We start from the raw sequence: 16,529 nt of genomic DNA, 5'->3' as shown, positions 1-16,529 counted from the left end.
ATAACCCTTTCGGTAAAGAAGTACTTCCTAACATTCAACCTAAAACTCCCCTGTCGCAGCTTTCGCCCATTCCCCCTCGTCCTGTCACCAGGCACGTGGGAGAACAGACCAACCCCCACCTCACTACAGCTTCCTTTAAGGTAACTGTAGAGAGCGATAAGGTCGCCCCTGAGCCTCCTCTTCTCTAGGCTGAGAGCCAGCTGTCTGGCAGTAGCTCAGCATGCGTGCTTCAGACATTGTCTGTAGAGAAGACAATGCCTCTGCCTCCAAACACTGACCTCAGCACAAGCAAGTTTATCATCTATCTGATAGGGTTATTATCAGCACCTTTCTGTAGTGCTGTGGCATACGAATGTGCTGCATTTGACCATTAGAAGCTGCTGTAAATGAGCATGCTCTGGTGCCTGCTGAGGTCAGGGAAACCTCTCTGAAAATTGTATATATATCTTTGGATGTGATTCTGTTAGCTGTTGTAGAAATATTCACTTTTTTTTTTTTTTCCCCAAATAAAAATGGAATTAGAAGAATTCTAGAAGACTCATTCCTTTTAAAATGTAGTTCTGCAAAATTTAAACACTTCCAATTCTGAGGTAATCCAAATGACATTTTTGCTTTGAAGGATCCTGACATGGAAAAATTAACACCCTTTCTAATTTAATGTATGTATTTTCAAACAGGCTACAAAAATCCAAATGCAAGCTCAAGCATGAAAACTGAAACCATATTTAGTGAGTAAACTGAAAATTAGTGTAACGCCCCATATCTCTCTAGAACTGCTATCCAAGCTGTGTGATAGGGTGTTATTTATTCATATTCTCAGGATGCAGCTAATACAGTAGATGCTGAAGGAACCTGATTATTTAGAGTTCAGATATCCTGAGGTGGTATGACAAAATTAGTGCATTGAGTTCAAAATTATTTCCCTAGCTTTTGCTTTAAATTCTGGTTTTATTTTCTAGTTGGGGAACTTGAGGAAAGGGGAGGATGGAGCTGCTGGAAATCATGGGCCTTATTTTGTACTTGGATAAGAGGAAGGGTGCAGCAGGTCTACTCAAACACGCTGTACATACAAATAAGGGCAATTCCCCGTTGTTGAGAGCTTACATGCACTCACTTGCATTTCAAACCCCTCACATCCCCAGCCATTACATAACTCCCTGGCTCCCTACAAACACAATGTGACTCAGGGCTAGAGCTCTGGCAGCATCAGAAATACCCAAGCAAACTGATTTTCATATTTGTGCCCAAGGACAAAGCTTTTTTTTTTTTTTTTTTTTTGTTTTGTCAGATCTCTGATTCTCGAGCAGGGTGGGCTGTGTGGGTTCCTCAAGTTCATTTCTCTGCCCACGGAGGGAAGGGCAACAGAGCAAGGGTTCAGGAGCAAAAGCTGGAGCTGCTACTGGATGTTGAAGCTTTAGCTGGCAGGAAGAGATGCTGGCATGGAAAAGCAGTGAATGGCTGCTGACCATGAGGAAAGATGACTGCACTGGAAAAAGACCCCACAAGAAAGAAGAGAAAGGGAAAAAAAATCATATATTAGTGTAAACAGGAAACTGTTCTGTTTCCTAGGAAAAATGAATGTTCTCACCAGATGAGAACACTTGCTTCATTTTTCTAAAATTGCTGTATAAGGACTGTAAGACTTACACCAGCCTGCACCCATACACAAAAAATGTTGATGCAAAATGAGTCGTGGATAGGTACACACAATTTCAAGTCAGAAAAGTGTGGCCTCAGGCAAGGCAGTCAAGCTCTTTGCCTCAGTATCTTTTTAATTAAACAGACATATGGTCTCCCCTCAAGGGGTATTTTGAAAGATTTGTTCCTTAAACAGTAGGTAGAAGGATGGCAACTAAAATGTTCAAATATTAGGATTCTGTCTTAGATGAGTACAAACACAGATGCCCAAGGGCTGCAGAGCCTGCATGTTGTACACTGCTGGGTCTCTGAAGAGTAAACACGGTGAGTTTACTGCCTATTTTCTGTTAATAAGGCAAACACAACAGATCTCTGTCAAACCTGAATTTGTTTCAGTAGCAAAATCTCCAGTTAAGTGTATGTTGACAGATATATAAAAGTTCATGCCTAGAAACCTGTAAGTAGAACGTACTTAAAAATTCAAATGCAAATCCTGTACTTGATTGCTGGAGTAGAATTTGTATAATTACTCTCTACTAAAGAAGACTACATGATTTCTTAATAGAAAACAAAGAAATAAAGATTGTGTGTACATTTGCATTCTGTATATACAGTATGAAATTCCAATAAAAGAAATACACATTAATTATGAATTGCTATGTAAAGTCTGTGAAACACAGTTCGATTTGCTGCAACCACTGTAGATCCAGAACAATTCTAATGAAGTCACTGAGACTATAAATCTAAACATTCTAATGCAAAATTCTTCTGACATATTATGTGAACTGGTTTAAGTTTAACTGATAGAGTGAAATGTAAACGCAGGAGCATGATATAAATAACTAGATCTGCAGCTACTAGCACCAGTAACAAATTCTAAACATTATAACTATAAAGCAAAATGTTTAGAAGTTTTAAAACTAGGGTGGTCCAAGAATTGCCATAACCATAACTTAAAACCAGGTTTGAAAGCTACAAGGCTACCTCCTTTTTCTGAAGACAATACACTGAGGCATGGCAGGAAATCTGTCTTTCTACTTTGGACTATGCTTGCAGATCAAAAGAAGGTGTGCAATCCCAAGAGGAGCTGTGTGGCCTTCACTGAAAATTAATGATGCCTGCATCCTCACTAGTCCTGTAACAAGTGGTAGCAATACTTCACAGGTAATCATATTTTCATTTATTTAACAGACAAGCCTGTATAAGACAGTAAAAGAAATCCTTCTCTTACAGAACTTCATTTGCAAACCTTTTTATGTCACTGCTTATACACTGAGCATTACAGTTATTATTGACACTTCAGCTTTCAAATTCTATGACAGAGAAATACTTTGAGATATGGGAGATGAAGGAAATATCTTTATATCATGCAATTTTTATCTCTGTCTTATCTCTGCCTTTGAGGTGGGAATTCATGTCTGCTCCAGCTTCCATTGGAAAGCCTCTGTTGTGACAGGAGTGTAAGAGGAGACAGTAACACAGAACTGCTCATCATCAGCATGGTGTGGATGCTGCAGCCTCTTAACTCCTAATCAACCCACAAAAATTCTGTGGACACATTAAGCAAGATTTCTGACAAGACACAACAAGAACATGAAAAAAAATGATCCAACAGGTGAGTAATCTCTCAATAATTTCTTCTGAGTACTCTCTCAAAGAAGGAAGCAGAACCATTTGGATGACCCCACTGACGTTAGGGAGGATATGTTAACTGATAGCAAAAGAATGCTGCCAGATCCTGTTTGATACAAGGAAATAGTAAGAAATAATAACAAAACTTAGTCATCATGTTGAATTTTCAGATTATAAATGATTTCATCTTTTGCCTTTGTCTGCTGAAGTTGGATCCTAACATTATGTGAAAGTCAAAGTGTTTATAAGCAATGACTTCAGGATGGGGAAGTGTTTCTCTTGTTTTATACACAGTAAGTTTTCTCTTTGATCTAAGATCAAATTTATACAATATTCATTAAGCAAAAGAGTTTGACAGAACCTGCACTTCAAACTACCCACAAAATTATACAGTAAATTAATGCTCTGGAGGAAGAAAAAAAAATTTCAGTTGAATTACTTCCCTCTTGATTCCAGGAAGACTGGGTTTTGACAGGTCAATATTGAAACTTACTGTCCTTGGAACTTTGTTGTTTGCTGTACTATCACTTCTATAACTAATTACAGGTGAATGTCAATACTACTTGGGCCATACATCACATACTTTGATTAACTTATAAAAAACAGTGGAATAAATGTTTCTTTCTTCAAATGCAGACGTTTTGAGGGATTCCTTAATAGGTTGCACTAAAAAAAAAAGGCTTATCAGCGTATCTTATTCCTGAAATCAACTCCATGTGCCCAACTTATGATTAGTACAGGGGTCACAGAAATATGTATGGTTAGTTATGGATGAAAGTCAAATTATCGATTTCCCTGGGGTGTGTATTTTTATTATATTTTTGCTACTAAATAATTGTTGAAGTCTGTCAAAAAGAGAAAAAAAAATGAAATAACTAGTTTGTTGAAGACCAAGATGAAATATGACGTCATCTTTTCCACTGATCACTGAGAAGGAAGTAAGAATGTAATGGTCAAAAGTCTAGCATTAAGTAATTAAGAGTATCAGATATTCCCTATTAATTTAGAAAGAGGGACTTTTTTAAAAAAAAAAAACGTTAATGATGCTCTTTTTCATACCAAATGAACAATGCGGATACTGTGTAGATAAAAACATTTAAAATATTTGCTTTCAGTTGATTGATGTTTCTTCATTATACTTAAACAACAACAACAACAACAACAAAACATACTAGTTATATAAGAACAGTATCTTAAAGGTGACATTTTGTTGTTTTATTTCTTAGCTATTAATTGTTCTACACAAGAATGAAGTGGTTTGGCTGTTGACAGAGAAAGCCATAAACAAAAGTTTACTTTCCTTGATCAGACACATGAAGATATAACTTACTAATGTTATGTCTGAAACCTATGGCCATCTTTTATTGTAATTATTATCTCAAAGGGGAAATGGAAAGTGTAAATAATAAACCATTTTGACCACAAATCAGTTGTAGGCTTTACAGCTGTAAATGCATTTTGATGCAAAATATCTGAAAATGAGTTCCAGTTTTATTGCATGCTAATGGATTCCACATTCCTACTTGAGCAAGGTGATGACATCATCAGGCTGGATACATGTCCTGACCTATATTTAGTTTGTATTCTTGCTTACACCTATTAGTGGAAGACACAATGACAAATCCGAAAAGCAGAGAGCGAAATTGGTATATGCTCTGATATGCCTCAGCAGGATGTAATCTGCTTTCAAGAACGAATTAGATTTCTCGTGACAACATCAAAGTCCAAAAAGTGAAGAAAAGACAAAGGAAATCTAAAGAAACATTTTCAGGCATTTAATATGGAACATGCTAGAAAAGGAGCTGTCTATATTTGACTGCAATACAGAAAGAAGCTTAGTTGATATGCTTCTGTGTGACAGTGGTTAGAGAGTTAATTTTCTCCATAGTTTAAAGAGATTCATAGATATATATCCTACTATGAATCCCTTTTCTGGTGTCAGGCAACTAACATTTAAGTACTGTGATGCTGAGTACTGAAGCACACAAATCCCTGGTATTTTGTAGCAATTCCTGATTCCCAGTAGCTGATCTCTCTGCAGCCATAGACAGCTTTGGAAGTGTGGGAGATGAACCTTTTAGATTCTTCAAAAAACATCTCAAAGGGATGAGGAACCTAGTGTGGGAGTAACTGAAAAATCTATTTTTTGTAAGGGTTTTTGAAATCCCAGCATTAACTAGATCATCACCTTCATGGGAGAAAACCCCCCAAAATCCATCATTACCTTTTTAACTGCTTTAGCACACACATATACCCATGCTGCCTTATAGCCAAGAATATCTCTATATAAGAGAACTTCCTGTCTGATTGAATTACTGACTTTTGCTGTGTGTTAGTTGAAACAGAAAGATCTGTTTCTGCATTCAGAACTTGGGTGTTCCTTACACCATAAACATATTTTTTACCATCTGCTTTATTATGATGATGAAGAAAGAATCATCACTGGATTTCTTTTTTGACATCAGTCTAGACAAATATTTATTTGAACCACTAACTTTCACTTAAAAACAACCCCCCCCCCCAAAAAAAAAAAAAAGGAAGCTTTAACACAATTTCTTTATTGAAGAGACAACAACTTCAGTTTTCAAGTTTCTGGACAGGGTATCAATCAACATGAAATTAATATTTTAAATTACCATCTTGAGGAAAAGAAAGAGGAGTGTCACTTTATTTTCCAACTAGATGCATGAATACTTGATTTCAGGGAAATCTGTTTCCTGTTTGCCAAGATCATTTATATCATTATTAAGGGTAGATAAGTATTGTATTACCCTCATCTGTTAAGATGTTGCTGTCTTCATAGTAATTTGACATTGTTCCAGTATATAAAATCAATGGTTACAGTCATTAGAATAACTAGTTAGAAATCCAGTATTATAGCTGGATAGCAAACGTTCAGTAGTATTGCCAAATATGAGGAGAAAAAAAAAAGAAAAAGAAAAAAAAAGAATCCTAAGAATGTGTTAGCTAATACAGAAATTTCATATACAATGAGTTTGAATTTCCCCAATTCAAAAACAACAAACAAACAAATGAAAGGAAAACAAACAAACAACAACAACAACAGAAATCAAGATAGAAGCGTGAACAGAAGACAAATGATTGCCTACGTGAACGTAGAAAGCTATCCTGTAGGCAAAGAAGGTTCACTCCCCTACCATAGCTGAACTGAAGTCAAAGCAAGACTGGAGCTATGTGAAGGAAGGTATGAAGAAAAATCCAAGAAAGCACTGTGGCAGCAGGATGAGTTAGACTGGCTGGCTGGCTCGGGATGTGGTTAAAACCATGTTATTTGGGTCTTTTTTAACTAGGCTACCCTGCCCTGCAGGGGAGGTGTACCGGATGATGTATTAGTTGCTTTCCACCCCTAGATGTTATGATCTTATAAATGTTGTAGCTCAGGACCATGTCTATTTTAAACTAACTAAACCACTTTGTACGTAATAGACAAGGCAAGGATTAGAGAGCTGATTAATTAACAGGTTCAAGTCTATTTATATTGGGACTTCATGGGGGTATATTGAAAACCACACTTCTCTGGTTAATCCCACTGTAGGGATTCTCTGAATCATAATTTGTTTTTATATAAGTGACCATCTTCCTCCTACACCAAAGGAGGGCATGACCCAAAAGGAAAAGTCACCACAGACTGTCATTTAGTCTGCTATGACTTCCCTGCTCTAACACAAAGCACATGTGTATTCCCTAAAATAGAAAAGTTAAAGTAGGCAAAACCAGAAAGACATACAAATTATGTCTGCCTGAGGGAAGCCCTGATTTACAATATAGCAAGTAATATGGTCTGGTGCTGTTGTGCAAGCTGATGCTCAACATGACTACCATAGCGGTTACTATGATATAGTTTTAAAAATAATAATAATTAAAATATTATGTAGTTCTTCAATCATCTGGGCTTTAAAACACAGAATTCTCTCATTTTTATCCCTGTTTATCACTTCTGCTGTTTGTGTAGATCTTATTTCTTCAGTAGTATTTTCCAAGGGTTTCAGAGCCAAATTATTGCATCACCAAAAATACCAGAAATTGGATGGCCTCTTTTTCTGGTAATGTAAAATTACTTGATTTAAATTCTATTAATAGAGACAGCTAGGAACACCAAATATTCTGAAATTATAATTTTATTGGTGAAAAATGTGAATATGCTAAAAATATTCATTCAAAAAGCCAATTTTATGGGTTAAATTCTCCAATACATACAGAGGATAAGGAATTGGCTGGATGGCCACAGCACGAGTTACAGCTCAAAATCAAGGTGGAGGCCAATGATGAGAGGTGTCTCCCAGCGGTCTGTCAAGGGACTGGTTGGCAGACAACACCAAGCTGAGTGGTATAGCTGATACAACAGAAGGAAGGGGTGCCATCCAAAGCAACCCCCCTGGCAGGGGGGTTGGAATTAGATGATCTTTAAGGCCCCTTTCAAGCCAATCCGTTATATGATTCTGTGATTCTCTGAACTCTCTCACCGTCTTCATAGAAGAGGTGCTCCAGCCCTTTGATCATCCTTGTGGCCCTCCTCTGAACTCACTCCAACAGATACATGTCATTCTGGACCTCAACAGGCTGGAGGGTTGCGCTGAGAGTAATCTCATGAAGTTCAACAAGGGCAAGTGCAGGGTCCTGCACCTAGGGAGGAATAACCCCAAGCACCAGTACAGGCTGGGAGCTCACCTGTTGGAGAGCAGCTCTGCAGAGAGGGACCTGGGAGTCCTGGTGGACAGCAGCCTGACCATGAGTCAGCAATGTGCCCTTGCGGCCAAGAAGGTCAACGGTACCCTGGGGTGCACTTGGAAGAGTGTTGCCAGCAGGCCAAGGGAGGTGATCCTCCCCCTTTACTTAGCTCTGGTGAGGCCACGCCTGGGAGTATTGTGTCCAGTTCTGGGCTCTCCAGTACAAGAGGGACATAGAACTGCTGGAGTGAGTCCAGAGGAGGACTACAAAAGTGATCAGAGGACTGGAGAACCTGTCGTACAAGGACAGGCTGAGAGAACTGGGCCTGTTTAAGCCTGGAAAAGAGAAGACTGAGGGGAGACCTCATCAATGTGTATAATATCTGAGGGACGGCGTTGAGAGGATGGAGTCACTCTCTTTTCAGTTGTTGCCCAGTGACAGGACAAGAGGCAATGGGCACAAACAGAAGCACAGGGAGGTTCCATCTGAATATGAAGGGGCATTTCTTTACTGTGAGGGTGACAGAGCACTGGAACAGGTTGCCCACACAAAGGTTTTGGAGTCACTTTCTCTGGATACATTCAAAACCCGCCTGTATGCCATCCTGCACAACATGCTCTAGGTGGTCCTGCTTGGCAGGGGGGTTGGACTAGATGATCTTCAGAGGTCCCTTCCAACCTTGGCCATTATGTGATTCTGTAATCCTTGTGCTGGGGGCTCCAGTGCTGAACGCAGCACTCCAGATGGGGTCTCACAAGAGCAGGGTAGAGGGGGACAATCACCTCCCTCAACCTGCTGGTCACATTTGTTCTGGTGCAATCCAGGATATGGTTGGCTTTCTGGGCTGCAAACACACATTTCTGGCTCATGCTGAGCTCCGACCTACAGCCCCAAGCCCTTCTCCTCAGCGCTGCTCTCAATCCATTCTCAATACTGCCTGTACCTGTTCTTGGGATTGCCCAGACCCAAGTGCAAGACCTTGCATGTCTTTGTTAAACATCATGAGGTTTACATAGGCCCACATCTCAAGCCTGTCAAGGTCCCTCTGGATGTCATTCCTTCCCTCCAGCATGTTGACTGCACCATACAGCTTGGTGTCATCTGCAAACTTGCTGAGGGCACACTCAATCCCACTGTCCATGTCACCAAAAAAGATGTTAAACAGCCCCAGTCCCAATACTAACCCCTGAGAATCACTAGTCTCCACTTGAACATCAAGCCATTGACTGTAACTCTTTGAGTGTGATCATCCAGCCAATGCCTTGTCCACCTAGTGATACATCTGTCAAATCCATCTCTCTCCAATTTATAGACAAAATTTTCATGCAGGACAGCATAATTTCCAGGCAGATCTGCTCCATGATCTTGCCAGGTACGGAGGTGAGACTGACTGGCCTGTAGTTCGCTGGGTCTTCTTGAGAGAACTATCCCATTAATTGAATAATTCCAGAGGCAACTACTTTTCATGGAAATAACAAAGAAATGATTAAGCTCATAAAACTGATAAAACAAAAGTGTGCACAGGTAACTGGGGGTTGAGTCAATAGACCAATGATTAGAAGTCAAGATGTGAAACACCCATCTTTAAACTAAATTGAAATGTGATTTAAACCCAGGAATCTATTTTCCTTTTTTTTTTTTTTTTTTTTAAATATAAGTAAATAAATTAATTAAACCGTATATAATATTGGGATGTGGTCCTTTATTTCTGCATGTCCCCCCCAAGCTAGAAGGCTATCTAACATAGAGGTACAGATAGACCTACTTGAACCTCCTTTCTGAAGTTTAATATAAATATAATTTTTCATCAAACAGATATAATTTTTAAAGAGAAAAATAATTTCTTATTGTCTTCAACCTGAAACTTCATTTTCACTTTTAAAGTACTGAAATACAATTATTCACATAGCAGTATTCTGAGGACCTCAGTAGATCTGGCACTCAGTTCCCATGTTAGATCATCAGACTAAAACACTCAGCAGAATGGAAGCCTGCCTGAGAAAGATTACTATTATTTGTCAGTTTTATGGAAATGTGCCATTTTTTTCTAAGAAAGGGGTGTGCTTGATCAAGAAAGCCTGCCAAGTAAAAGTATATATTTATAAATACATAAATCTTGATCAGCCATAGCTGGGAGCTTATTTCTCTGTGGGCTGAGCACCCAACAAATGACCAATTGACTTCGCTATTTGAATAGCTGTGAGATGGGAGGAATGATTTTGTATTGAGGGTCATTTTTTATTTATTTCAGTTCAAGGGCCAGTAGTTTTCCACAGCTAATATCCTGTTTATAAACTGTCTTTAAATGATGCCCCTAAAAATAAAATCATATACACACATATCTTTACTGACACTTAACTTTTGGAAAAAGCTTAATCTTAAACTTGGGTCATTACATTAGCTTTTTCCACAGATATTCTCAGGAATTTGTCTATGGATAAAGACTTCTTTGAACATTTTGCTCAAGATTTTAATGCTCACAGTACCTTATGATATTCTCTTATAATTTCTGTAGATGATCCACAACTTCAACCTAAAGACAAAGCAAAAAAAAACCAAAGCATTATCATAGAAATATAATAACCAACTATATTTTCTGCATTTATTAGTTTCAGACTTTCACTGGGCAGTTATTCACCAGTATCACCTTTCTCAGTCATTTTTTATGATAAATTAATGCTTATGAAAAGAGCAGTCTGGTTTAAAAGAAACAAGAAATAAAATAGAATACACCAGAAATTAATCTATATATTTTAGGCAAAAGAACTAGAGAGCCTTGGCACCAAAAACTGTTTGCAAAGTGTATTTCTACATGGAACCAGTGCAAAGAGGTCAAGATAGATGAATAGCGAAATTGAGAAATGCCATTTCAGGTAACTGTTTTTAGGATAGGATAGGAGAAAAATGAAGGGAAAACTACATGGGAAGGTTTCAAAGAAGCTAAAAGGAAAATGGAAACTGACATATTATAATAGAAAGGTACCAATGAATATAGCTATGGAAAGGTTGGTTGATGTTTATAGACAATTTCAAATTTGCCTCCACAGTCACATCTGCAGGAGAAGCCAAGAAGTTTGTAAAGCAGTCTCTATGACAGATTTGGGGACATTTAACTCTAGAAGTGACACCACACAGAGAGTGACAGTGTACACTTTAGTGCTCAAGTGTACCTCAGTATTGACGAGGGGAAAAACGAACTACCAGTCTTGTTCATAAAAAGCAACTTCATTTTATACAATCTAATCAATCAAATATACCCTCTTTTTTTTTTTTTTTTCCTGAAGCTTCCAACAGGTACCACATGGATTAAACCTACCTGAAAATGGGAAAATGGGACTCAACCCAAATATTTTATACTGACCACTTGACAATAAAATTAGAAATTAGACTGCTGTAGTTTTTAACATTGTTAATGTTCTGGACTGGATTTGGCCTGGAACAAATTCCTAAATTGTTTGGTACTTGGCAAACTGTGAATTTGAATTAGAAGCTTTATTCAGTAAACTATATTCATTTTGGAACTATATTCTTCATAGATTTGTAGTTTTTCTCTGTGTTAGTTTGAGCATAGAGAATAGAAAACATTTAGGAAGAATAAAAAATAATGATCAGCAGCAGTTTAGAGAACTGTTTTTAATTTGGATCTTGTCAACTCAGGCTGTCCTTCATCCCTGTGGGGTTTCCAAAACCATCCACATTTAATTGATCCCTTGGTAGCAAAAAGCTCATTTAAATTTCCTGATCTTTAGTCTATTGCAAAAGCTTGTAGCAGCACTTGTGATGCTGCATTGATCAAAATATCCCCCAAGTGCAACTCTTTTTCAAATTGAAATTTCTTAAATCTTTTCACCTTATAAATAACATATAACATTTCGGTCTGAGTTCCTTCTTTTAAAGATAATATTTTTATTAACACCAGATAGTGAAATGTGATTCCAGCCCTCACTGGATATTTTGGATTAAATTCCCTTATAATAAAAACATAATAAATGTAAACAATGTGAAGTGTTTGGAATAGTTAACAATTATCCTTTAGATCTCCCCCACCACTTTCTTCCCTTTCTGTGAAGTTTCTTTATATGAATAATTTCTACATCTAAATAATAATGAAATTTATATATATATATATATGTTTGTAAAGATACTTCCTGTTTTGGAGAACTGCCTGAGGCTTATGATTTTGAATCTTTGGTGTGAAGATGCTGATATAATGGTACACTGTTTCCTTTTGCCAAAGTTTGACTGGCAGCAACAAGAGCTGGTTTAAAATTTTATAGAGGCCAGTATAAAAACACTGTCTCCATCCAGAAACCTGCTGAAGTTATGCAAGCACTTCTAGTGCTTGTATAATTTTATTTACTTATTTATTTTTAGCCCCGTTGGGGGCGTGGGGGAGAAGTTTGACAAACCTTGTTTAACAAACTTTTCACGTGGGAAATAGAACACACTTAAAACACACAGATAAACAGAATAATAACATAATTCCTAGAGGATAACTGTAACTGCTTTGCAGTCTTTTCTCTGGGGATGTAATTCTTTTTAAAATAGCTACTTCTTAAATGTGATGCATGGAAAACAAGATATGTCTCAAATCTCTTCATTCATCCTTTTCATTGTCACCCTTTCCTCCACCCAGTGACAAGTCATCTGTCTCTTGTGGCTTCCTCTCCCTTCTGGAGTTCTTCGGATGTGGTTAATACCTTGGTCATGTGTCTTAAATAGTCCTTGCACAAATACTTGCACAAATACAAGGTTCTTTTTACCTGAATATTAGTCAACTGCTAATTAGTCAACTGCAGTCTCAAAATCCTGTCTTAGGCTCCATTGAAGGTACATCTCTACTAACTGTAAAAGAAGTTTAGATGACTACGCTCTGTAGCATAGTTTAAATGTCTATACATAAACTGCTAATGTTGTCTGAGCTAAGATCAACATGCATTACTCAGGTTTATCAAAAATGCCCTCACTATCCCTAAAATACAAATGATATATATGGCATCTGTAATCAAAAATTGTGATTCCTAATTATGATCCTATTTTTTTCCTATTGGCAGCCATAGGATAGAATCATGAATCATACAACTCTTTTTTCTTATTTCATTTTTCATATAAAATTTAGTTTCAACATCCAGGAAAAAAATATTTTTATTGAAACACAATTATCCACCTGCTTCCTTTCACAACAATTGCTGAGATGAATATGCAGCTTCTTGATGTTTTCTAAACCACATGACTGTTTTGTTGAGAGCCAAAACAACAACTGCAGGAATGTCGAATGAAAGATGCATATAATTTATTTTCTAAAGGGCTAATTCAGCAAATAAGAACAAAGAATTAAAATTCAGAAGATCCAGTCAACTCCTGGCTTTGCTTTTGTGATATTTGTTCACATTACTTCGTTTCTTTGCATCTCAGGTTCCCCATATGAAAAAAAAAAGAGATATTTTTCATGTCAAAGGTACACAGCAAAGATATTTCTTTGAATATTTATGGGGTCTACATACAGAAAGTCTAGAATATAAACACCCTTTAGATAGACAATAATCTTACTAAAATTAATAGGTTTAATTTCAAAATATTTTACACATTGCACTGTAAGGCTTATTCTTTCTATTCATATGTTCGCTACTTAAGCAACTGCAACAGAAACAAACTGAATTTGAAATAACCTGTTCTTCAGATTCAAGACTTGAAATAATCTGTTTTCCCAGAAGTCTGAAACCCATTAGAAAGTCACACAAACCTAAATAGTTTTCCCTAGGACTCCTATACGAAACTTCTGGAAATAGGACAACTTGGATGCAAGAAACATTATTTGTCATGTAAGGGAGTCAGATGTTATTAATTACCAAGTAAAGATGACACTCATCTACAGGAAAACATAAAAAGCATAGTAGCTCTATAAGTGAACCATAAAAGTACAATGTATTATTTTTGCTAGAGGTAGTAAAACTAATATGATATTCAGTAAGAAGGAATGTGGATTTTCATCTGAAAGGAAATGTTACAGGAGAAATCTCTATACAGCTACATCTGTCAGTACTGTTGATCTAAGACTTTTTCTTTTACATTGTCTTCTTTTACAGTGGTATGAAACCAATGAAGTTTGAACTGGAATGAAGTGATGAATTGTTTGTGGCACAGTCTAACAAGTCGGTGAGCTGTGGTTCTGCTCCAGTGGCTTCCTATGCAAATTCTTATGCATTTTTTTTTTCTCTTTCCTTCCTTCTTTTCTCTGTTTTCAACTGTTTGACAGAAAAAAAAATATGGCACATCTGAGTGTGGAGTAGCACTATAAACCCCAATCCCAGATACTAGAATATAAATAGATAGAAGTTACATTTTCTTACTTTTTATTAATTAATTTATTTATTTTTACACACACTTACCTCGAGAAATCAGATGTATTGAAACCAAACTATGCTGGTCCTTTTTCTACTAATATCTGTTATATAGCAAGGAGGATGCATTTCTGAGACCAGCCTTCAGTCCTTTAAACCTGCAGTCCTTTTACATCATGTCACAAATTTTACTTGAAATATTTTTTTTTTAATAAATTTTGATCCTTTGTACAGGGGTGCAACAAGATTTAAAATCCTGTAGGTACAACAGAATAATAACTATAATAATAAGTTTAATACAGCACAGAACTAAAGTGGTTTTCTTTTATTAATTTATATAAAAATAGGAAACATTTCCTGATAAATAGAGAAAATGAGAACAGCTAAATTTTAGAGTATTAACCACATAACTTTCTACTGCCGACAGTGTTTTTGGTTTGCAGTAGAATTCACTTTCCAAAACTGGAAACTCTCACTCACTTTTTAGCTGTTAGCTATTCATATTTGGAATAAATTATATAACCATGTGCTTTATTTTTTCTTAATGATTCTCTTTTACTTCTGTTTATGTTTTTTTTTTCTTTTTTTTTTTTCTATAAAACTATTTAATTCTGACTTGATCTTCAGAATTTGACATTGAAGACTGAAGTGTAAATGTGTTGTATGAAAAATTATAAACCAGATGATAAACCAGATGAGAAAATTCAATAATTCCTTTAATATTGCAGATATTTTTCAACATCGCTCACGTGAATCTTTTCTCATGTAATCATTTATGTTTAGACTATACACAAGTTTTCAATTTGCAAATCCCATTGAATATTAATTCTGATTTTCATTATGTAGATAGGCAAGAAATTAATGATCAGCATAAATGAATTATTTTGTTCAAAAGGTTCTGATTTTGTAAATTATCTATTCAAATGTTCAAATGCTTGACTGAAGTTAAGCATTGATAGTAATTAGAAATAACATGAACAATGAGGAGAGAGAATACCGATCAATCACACAATAATCTCTTCAAATTCTAGGCATATGATGATGAATTTTTACAGGTTTCAAATGTCTTATTTATATTGAAACAAACAAACAAGCAACAAAAACAAAATTTTTCACCACCTATTTTTTCTCCACAGTTGTGAAACTTGCTTTTTCATGGTTGCATATACAGACCAATGTTCTAGGTGCATTTAAAGACCACATTACAACCACATAAAAATGTGTTTGAAGTAATATTATATTTGTAATTGTCTAAAGATATATCAAAATATTTGGGGATCTTATTAATATTTACAGATATCTTAAGTGTGGGAGATAGAGGGATTTGGCCAACCTCTTTTCAGTGGTTTGTGGGGACAGGACAAGGGGCAGTGGCCAAAAAATGGATCACAGGAAGTTCCGCACCAACATGCAAATGAATTTCTTCACGGTAAGGGTGACGAAGCACTGGAACAGGCTGCCCAGGGAGGTTGTGGAGTCTCCTTCTCTGGAGATATTTAAGGCCTGTCTGGATGCCTACCTGGGCAGCCTGCTCTAGGGAACCTGCTTTGGCAGGGGGTTTGGACCCGATGATCTCTTGAGGTCCCTTCCAACCCAATTGTAGAATTCAGTGATTCTGTGATTCCGTGAAAATCTTTATTCTTAAATACTCTTTTTTACAAGAAACAGCAGCATGGGAACTAGAAAATCTTTAATGTAAACACAGTAATCAACTACTTGCAGACCGATTTCTCCAAATTATCTTGCACTTGTCACTTTTTCTAAGGGAAGTCATTGAGCCTGCTAGACCTAGTGGCTGGCTATGTAGGGTTTACAGGGGCCTGAATAATTTAAAGCAAGTGCTTTTGAGAGATCCTTTACTGTGGAGGTATCACAGTGCCTTGTGGAGCTTCAGCTAGCAGGAGCTTTGCTTGGCAAAGTTGCTGTCTCTTTTTCACACAGTCTGCAGTGTGCAGCCTGATATGTGACAAACTTGGTTCAATAATAGTCCTGTACATTCTCTCTCCTTATACCATGCCAAAGCAGACATCCTTCTACCTTGCAAGAAAACGAAGTCAATGAGGAAAGTCTAAGACTGAAAAACAAACTATGAATCAAGTTCAAAAATAGATTTTTCTTAGTTATGGGCTATCACTGACTACAGTAAAAAATGTACAACCTTCTCTTATTTTTGACATCTCCCATGTTTAGAATGTTGAAAATGTGAGTTTCCAAGCAGGCAAAAATTTT

The sequence above is a fragment of the Cygnus atratus genome, chromosome 1 (assembly GCF_013377495.2).
Source record: "Cygnus atratus isolate AKBS03 ecotype Queensland, Australia chromosome 1, CAtr_DNAZoo_HiC_assembly, whole genome shotgun sequence".
Taxonomy (NCBI): domain Eukaryota; kingdom Metazoa; phylum Chordata; class Aves; order Anseriformes; family Anatidae; genus Cygnus; species Cygnus atratus.
This window is presented reverse-complemented; position numbering follows the sequence as displayed.